Genomic DNA, 9148 nt, shown 5'->3' with positions numbered 1-9148 from the left:
GGTTTAAAGATGATTACTTAAAAACATACAAATGAACCCTTGCCTGGCTGTGTTTAACCTCCCTGCTCCCCACATGCACTTTGACAATGACAATCTGAGAAAAAATATTTGCAACATATTCCTCTCCAAGGAATCATGTTCCTGAAATATAAAGAGCATTATAAATAAAATAGCCAGCAAACCTATACGAACGTGGGCTGAAGAAATAAACAGATCTCAGGAAAAGAGATGTAAATAGCTATAAAATATGGAAACATGCTCTGCTTAGTTCATAATGAACAAAAGACTAATTAACCACACTGAGATACCATTTCTCACTTGTGTTGGCAAGATCCAAACATTTGACAACATACTCAGTAGGTGAGAGAATGTGGAGGAATACTGCACCCTCACACACTGCTGATAAGTGTACAAAATGAGACAACCTCGCTAGGAATGAAAGTTGGCGACATCTCCCAAAACTGCTTATGTATTTACCTAATGACTCAACAATCCCACTTTTCATTTTTCAGTGCTCCAGAGGGAACTGGGGGCCTCACGCACCATAGGCAAGTGCTCTACCTTGAGCTATATCGTCCCAGTCCTTCTAAAGATACTGGGAATTCAACAAATGTTTAAAATTCATATCTACAAAATTATGTCATTCAAGCATGAATTATAATAACAAAAGATGGTCACAAATGATTGAAACAACCAACTGTTCATTAATAAGAGTTGTTGAATAAACCAAAGAATACTATGAAGAAGAAAGAAAATAATTTTAAATACTGCTAAGATATGGTTTCCAGAATACATTTAAGAAAAAAAATGAAGTGGAGAAAAATATTTATAGAATACTATTTTTATCTTAGTAAGTAAAGATGAATATATTTCTTGAATTTGAGGTAAAAGTGACATACAATAAATTATGTGTATTTACAATGTGCACTTTGAAAAAATTTAACATGAAATTGTGAAACCATCATGATAACCAAGATAATGTATCTATCCCTTCCCTCCAAAAGTCTTCTCTCATTCTCTAGGTAATTCCAACCTCTGCCCTTGGTCACCCCACCTTCTTCCCCACCTCGTTCCCACCCTGCCAACAAATAAAATGTCTATCTTAATAGACTGCTTTGTATTCCTAAAGTTTTCTGTGCATGGAATAATATATTCTGTGTTCTCTGGCTTCTCTTAATCAACATAATTTAAAATTAATCTGTATCACTTTATCAATAATACTTCATCTCTTTTTATTCCTGAGTAGCATTTCATTATATGTATATACCACAATTTGTCTATCACCTATTGATGCACATTTGGATTTTTTCCAGTTTTGGTCTTTTATCAATAAAATGGTCAAAAACATTGATAGACAATTTCTTCTATACATCCTCTGTTTGGAGAAGAATGGCAGGAAGTCACTGACTTCTTAAGGACATGGTCCTCATCTGGGTTTTTGTACCTAGTATACTTAATACAGGATCATAGAGAAGTATGTCACATGATTATGTATATGGACTTGAAGAAAGTGAAATCAATTATTTCTTAAAACATGGAATTAGCAATTATATTATCTAATGATGTGTTTCAATATTATTTGATAGTAAAGTTTTATTGTCTTTTATTTATTTATTTTTGTTTATTTTTATTGTAAACAAATGGGATACAAGTTTTTTTCTGTTTGTACATGAAGTAAAGGCATACCATTTGTGTAATCATACATTTACATAGGGTAATGGTATTTGATTCATTCTGTAATTTTTTCCTTCTCCCCCACCCCTCCCACCCCTCTTTTCCCACTATACAGTCCCTCCTTCCTCCATTCTTGTCCTCCACCCACCCCCATTATGTGTCATCATCCACTTATCAGCGAGATCATTTGTTCTTTGGATTTTTTGAGACTGGCTTATCTCACTTAGTATGATATTCTCCAATTTCATCCATTTGCCTGCAAATGCCATACTTTTATTATTCTTTATAGCTGAGTAGTATTCCATTGTATATGTATACCACAGTTTCTTTATCCATTTATCAATTGAAGGACATCTAGATTGGTTCCACAATCTGGCTATTGTGAATTGAGCAGTTGTGAACATTGATGGGGCTGTATCTCTGTAGTATGCTAATTTTAAGTCTTTTGGATAATGGCAATGGAGTGCGATAGCTGGGTCAAATGGTGGTTCCATTCCAAGTTTTCTGAGGAATCTCCACACTGCTTTCCAGAGTGTCTGCACTAATTTGCAGCCCCACCAGCAATCTATGAGTGTACCTTTTTCCCCACATCCTCGCCAACACCTATTGTTGCTTGTATTCTTGATAATTGCCATTCTAATTGGGGTTAAATGGAATCTTAGGGTAGTTTTGATTTACATTTCTCATTACTAGAGATGTGGAACATTTTTCATATATCTGTTAATTGCTTGTAGATCTTCTTCTGTGAAGTGTCTGTTCATTTCCTTAGCCCATTTGTTGATTGGGTTATTTGTATTCTTGGTGTAGAGTTTTTTGAGTTCTTTATATAGTCTGGAAATTAGAGCTTTATCTGAAGTATGAGTGGCAAAGATATTCTCCCACCTCTGTAGGTTCTCTGTTCACATTGCTGATAGTTTCCTTTACTGAGAGAAAGCTTTTTAGTTTGAATCTATCCCAGTTATTGATTCTTGTTTTTATTTCATGTGCTTTGGGAGTCCTGTTAAGGAAGTCTGATCCTAAGCCAACATCTTGAAGATTTGGACCTACTTTTTCTTCTATAAGATGCAGGGTCTCTGGTCTGATTTCAAGGTCCTTGATCCATTGTGGGTTGATTTTTGTGCAAGGTGAGAGATAGGGGTTTAGTTTCATTCTGCTGCATATGTATTTCCAGTTTTCCCAGCACCATTTGTTGAAGAGGCTATCTTTTTTCCATTGCATATTTTTGGCACCTTGTCTAGTATGAGCAAATTGTATTTATTTGGGTTTGTGTCCATGTCCTCTATTCTGTACCATTGACCTACCTGTCTATTTGGTACCAATACCGTGCCATTTTTGTTACTACTGCTTTGTATTATAGTTGAAGTTCTGGTATTGCGATACCCGCTGTTTCACTCTTCCTGCTTAGGATTGCTTTAGCTATTCTGGGTTTCTTATTCTTCCAGATGAATTTCATGATTGCTTGCTCTATTTCTGTAAGGTACATCATTGGGATTTTAATTGGAATTGCATTGAATCTGTATAGCCCTTTTGATAGTATGGCCATTTTGACAATATTAATTCTGCCTATCCAAGAACGTGGGAGATCTTTCCATCTTCTAAGGTCTTCCTCAATTTCTTTCTTCAATGTTTTGTAGTTTTCATTGTAGAGATTGTTTACGTCTTTGGTTAGATTGATTCCCAAGTTTTTTTTTTTTTTTCGAGGATATTGCAAATGGAGTTGTTTTCCTCATTTCCCTTTCAGATGTTTTGTCGCTTGTGTATAAAAATGCTTTAGATTTACGCATGTTGATTTTATAGCCTGCTATTTTGCTGAATTCATTGATGAGGTCTAGAAGTTTTCTGGAGGAGTTTTTTGGATCCTCTAAATATAGAATCATGTCATCCACAAATAGTGACAGCTTAAATTCCTCTTTTCCTATTCGTATCCCTTTAATTTCTTTAGTCTATCTAATTGCTCTGTCTAGAGTTTTGAGGACAATGTTGAATAGAAGTGGTGAAAGAGGACATCCCTGTCTTGTTCCCGTTTTTAAAGGGAATGCTTTCAATTTTTCTCCATTAAGAATGATGTTGGCCATGGGCTTAGCATAAATAGCTTTCACAATGTTCAGGTATGTTCCTACTATCCCTATTTTTTCTAGTGTTTTGAGCATGAAGGGTGTTGTATTTTGTCGAACGCTTTTTCTGCGTCAATTGAAATAACCATATGATTCTTATCCATAAGTCTATTTACATGAGAAGTACTGGAATGAGTTCTTCTTTGAAGGTCTTGTAGAACTCAGCTGAGAATCCGTCTGGTCCTGGGCTTTTCTTGGATGGTAGGTTTTTAATGGCTTCTTCTATTTCATTGCTTGATATTGATGTGTTTAAATTGTGTATGTCCTCCTGGTTCAGTTTGGGAGGAGCATATGTCTCTAGAAATTTGTCAATGTCTTCGGTAGTTTCTATTTTGTTGGAATACAGATTTTCAAAGTAGCTTCTCATTCTGTTCTGTATCTCAGTGGTGTCTGTTGTGATATTTCCTTTTTCATCACGAATTTTAGTAATTTGAGTTTTCTCTCTCCTTCTCTTTGTTAGTGTCGCTAAGGGTTTGTTTATTTTGTTTACTTTTTCAAAGAAATACTTTTTGTTTTGTTAATTTTTTGAATTTTCTTTTGTTTCAATTTCATTGATTTCAGCTCTGATTTAATTATTTCTTCTACTACTTTTGTTGTTACTCCGTTCTTCTTAATCTAGGGCTTTGAGCTGTAATGTTATGTCATTTAATTGTTGACTTTTCATTCTCATTGTCTTTTATGACAAAACAGGAACATTCCTTTTATACTACAGAGTTAAGGGAAGGAAGTTCCTTAATAATTACCCCAGGTTCCCTTAAAAACATAATAATTACTTTCAGTTACAAAATCATTTTTTCCTTTCATTAAGATGCTTTGGGTTGAAGGATAGTATAAGTGACTGTTAGTTTGTAAGAATATGGGAGAGGACAAGCTGGGTATGGTGGCATATTTCTATAATCCCAGTAACTCTGAAGACAGAGACAAGAGGATCCCAAGTTTGAGGACAGCTTCAGCAACTTAACAAGCCCCTGCCTCAAAGTAGAAAATAAGAAGGGCTGATGATGTGGCTCAATGGTAAAGTGCTCCTGAGTTCAATCACCATTACCAGAAACAAAAGAAAAAGAATATGGGAAAGGACAAAAGCAAAATTTTAAAGCAGGTTACACTTCCAAATTGCACAGTTCTTAGGATGAAATGCTTCCACTTGCCTTTTGCCAAATGGAATACTAGTTTTTCAAAAAGACTTTAGAATCCTATTATCACCTGAGATGGTTTCTGAAAGTTTCCTTCTCTGCAGGAAGCTTCTCAGCATCTTCAGCTTCTAACATCATTTGATATTTTGCTTCTCAGATCTGGTGCTGTGGCCTCCTTTGTTCCTGCATTCGAAGACCTACCTTTCAGGGTTTCCTTCAGGACAGTGGTTCTCAGGTCAAACCCAGGTCAGAAGCAGTGGCAAAAGCACCCCCCGCAGGGTGGAGAGTTTATCTATTGGGCTTTGGGGACAGAACTGTGTAAATTTCTCAGTGTCACTTGATTATCAAGGAGGGGTAGAACCGGCTTGCTGTTAGACCTTCCCTTCCAAAGCACCAACTTGATACAGAATTATGCAATTGTAGGAATAAAATGGAAATAGTGATTTGAGCTCTGAAGTGGGTGTTAGGAAACAGGTATCATTTTACACTTTTACCAGCATATGATTAATATTTGAATTATAAAACACCCCCTAAAATTGTCTTTTGTATTTTTGTTTCAGGAGGAAAGAAACGACACAAGCTACAATTTTTTTTAATTTTTTAGGGACCCTTTTAAATTTCTAGTCTAATCTAGGTGCTTGTCGAAACCATTTCTATACGTATTGCTTATTCTTAAGTATCTTGTGTTTCTCTTGTGGTGCTAAATATTTTATATTCTTCAATCATTTATGATTCTAGCTGTGTACATAACTTACATTCTTGAGTGAATCTGGCTCAGGAAGTTTTGCAATACATTGTAGAATTAGATGATATAGGGAAATGTCACTCAGACACAGTAGATGAGTTTGGGTGATAGCCACAATAAGTTATCAACAATCATGTCATCAGACTGTTTGGCACAGGTTACTTTGTGAAATTATGCAAACCTTTGCTTGTTCATATCCTTGTGGTGATTAGAGAAAAATGACACAAAAATGTATGGTCTCTGGCTTATGTAGTTTGTTTTAATTCCTTAGGTGCAGCTATCTTCTTGGAACTCAAACATTACAAGCCTAAAAAAAAGATTTACCAGCACCCAGTGTTTTGCTTTCATGGAGATGGATGAGATTCAACCTGGGCCAATTGTACTAGAACTGTAGGTGGTACACATATAGGATTCATACTGTGTTAATGGTTACTAGTGCACGTTACTTCTTAGTCCCTAGTATCCAGAATGTGATATTGGAATAGATCAATCATTAAACTACTTTAAACAATGATCTTTCTATTGTGGTTGCAGATACAAGAATCCTACTGACTTTAAAAGAAAGAAATTGCAGGTATTGACCAAGAAACCACTTTATCTTCATCTACATCAAACTTTGCACAAGAAATGATTGTGACATGAATAACCTGGAACTTGTATGGATTTTACCACTCAGTAGAAATTGTAATGTATAAAGCTACTCCACTGCCCATTCTGTTGCAGTCATTTTCCCCGCCTCCCACCACTTGTCAATCTGTGAACATCCTAGCTAGCTATTGGTTCATCAATCAGCTTGCAAGTATCTTTCTCCGATATTGGTCCCCTGTTAGCCCGGCGGAATTCAACTGTTTACCATAGCTTCCCCGCCATCTTTTCCTTTCCTTCTGTCTGTCCTCCTTTTCTCTATCCTCCTGGCTTTCCACTCTCTCTAGCGTGTGCCCTTTCTCTTTCCTTCCTCTTTTTCTCTCATTTTCTCTCTTACCCTGCAGGGAGACACTCTGTTTGCTTAATAAACTCCCTTATGTGATTTCCCCTGTCCGGCGTGGTTCCGTGGGATTTCCCTTACAGAAACATCATAGCTCTGAGAGCATATTGACCTTAAGGAGGCAAGAAGTCAGCCATAACATACGCCAGTGAGTCCATTGCAAAGCAGTACCACAGAACTAAAGTCCAGCTGTGGTTTAAGAATCCTTTGGATACAGGTTTATTGTACATTTTGACACAATTGTGCTTTTCTATAACTGGTGCAACTAATAGTGTTTTCCAATTTACCACTGTTCCTACCCTGCTTCCTGGAACAGTACTGCTGTGGTAGTTATGCTCATCTTCAAATTTAATATAGCAATAAGAATGTGCTAGAGTTTACACATTTGCTCACTTTTGCTCCAATATGCTCTTTTCATTTGAATTAACTTCAAATTTGAAGTGGGTAGCATAGTACCAGATAATGTTTTGAAGGGAATTGGACCAGTTATGGTCTGTCTTATAGGCTGTTCCCTAGAAGTGACCTAAATTCACCCTGATCTGATAGTTCTGCTTAGAAATACTATGCCTTGGCCAGATCACTATCCCATATGGAAGTGTTCCCCAGTTTGTAGCTGTGATTTTTTTCCAGATAATCATATTGTTTTCCTGAAAGTTAACACAATTTTAGTCATGTTGATTAGTTTTTCTTCTATGTCACATTGCTTTTCTTTCCAATAATGATTTTTGGGTTAACACTGAAACCATGTCAGAATAATTGTTAATTTTTTCATGGATTTATATGTCTTCTAAATCATGTCATCTAAAAATAAGTGGGTCAGATGCTAATGGGATACTGCAGGAATGACTGCTGATTTTCTGACAGATTGTGAAACCTTAAAACCTACATACCTCATCTTTAAAGTGATGAGTATGCAAAATCTGAAAAGGTATTCTATTTTTCTTAATACAGGTTGATAGGATTCCATTTACTTCCTATTTAGATCTGTTGACATTCATCCATATGAAATTATGCAGGTCATTAGCCTATTATAATTAGATTGTTTGCATTACTGTTGACTTCCTGATGAGACATAAATAAAACTTTCATAGTATGCGAGGTGGATATTTGATACACAGTACATTAAGATTTGTGAGGGACTTTTGTGGGTTAGATGTAGCACCCACATATTTAACATTCACTCTTTTACATGAACAATGCACGAGGGCAATGCAGTGTCAATACTTGGTCTATTTCTGAACTAGTGTAAACCCTAGTTATACCAGCCAATGTTTGCTTTTTAAAACAAGTAACAGTTGTTTTAGCCCATGCACTTCAAGAGATCTAGTCTTTGTTTTCAGTTGTCTACTAGATCAATTCTGTTTACTAAGTGAATGTTAATAAAAACTCTATGAGCCTGAAAGAATTCTCAACCAAATTTAGTCTTGTCTCTCATCTTGGTTGGGTTAATTTCAAATGCTAAAATAATCCCATCTACAATACTTCTAGGAAATGAAGAGTTTGCCTTAATAAAATGTTCATTCAACTAAAACTCTGGAGTTGTCAAATTTCCAGACTATAAACTTCTCAAGGGACAAGAATGTCATCTTCTCCATGTCATCTAGACTTTCCAAGGTGCTTGGCAGCACTCTGTACCCTGTGGAGTACTCAGTACCTTTTTGGTTGATGTTGCTGAGGAGATCTACAAAATACTCCCTTTCAAACCTACTATTAAAATGTAGCAAAACTGAAAAATTGTTCTCTTTTTTCATAGACCATAACACATGTATATCAGAGTGATAATTTATATGAAGAAACATCTAGCATCCTTCACATAAGCATGGTTTAAATGAACAAATATATTTCATCAGAATTAAAGTTTAAATTGAACATTATGAATAGCTTAGTTTTAATTCAGCCCTGCATTAAATGACAAAACAAACCAAAAAAAAGTGATTATCTTGAAGCAGTTCACACGAAATCTCCATATCTCCCAAGTTATTTAAATTCACTTTACATTGGAGGGGGCTAAAATGAGCTGCTGGATAATAACTACAACTGTAGTCATAATACTTTCAGGCTAAAACACTACTGCTTCACAATGAGATGATCTTAGCAGCTACACCCAGAAACAATGAGCAGAAGAGGAGTTCTGAAACACATCACTTTTGAGACATAAAAGTCTGATTGAATCAATGGACAGTATTCTGTACACTATCTGTATATGGGCAGCTAGCTTTGGGCTTTGCTACAGAAGCGCTACACTCAGATGGATATAAGGGGAGGCAACTATGGGTTCGTTCAGAACTACTCAGATAAACTACAGAGGCTTTACATCTTACTTATAGAATAAATACCAAAAAAAAAAAAAGGATTTAGGGGAAAAATATTGTTTTGAAAAAAAAAATAAATTTACCTTTCCTATTTCATTATCTTCCTACCTGGTTTCACCTTTATTTAAATGTGATTTTTAAATTAGAAGTTATATTCACCAGGCATGGTGGCACACACTTGTAAT

This window comes from Sciurus carolinensis, chromosome 12 (genome assembly GCF_902686445.1).
Source record: "Sciurus carolinensis chromosome 12, mSciCar1.2, whole genome shotgun sequence".
Classification (NCBI taxonomy): domain Eukaryota; kingdom Metazoa; phylum Chordata; class Mammalia; order Rodentia; family Sciuridae; genus Sciurus; species Sciurus carolinensis.
Note: the sequence above shows the minus strand (reverse complement) of the source record.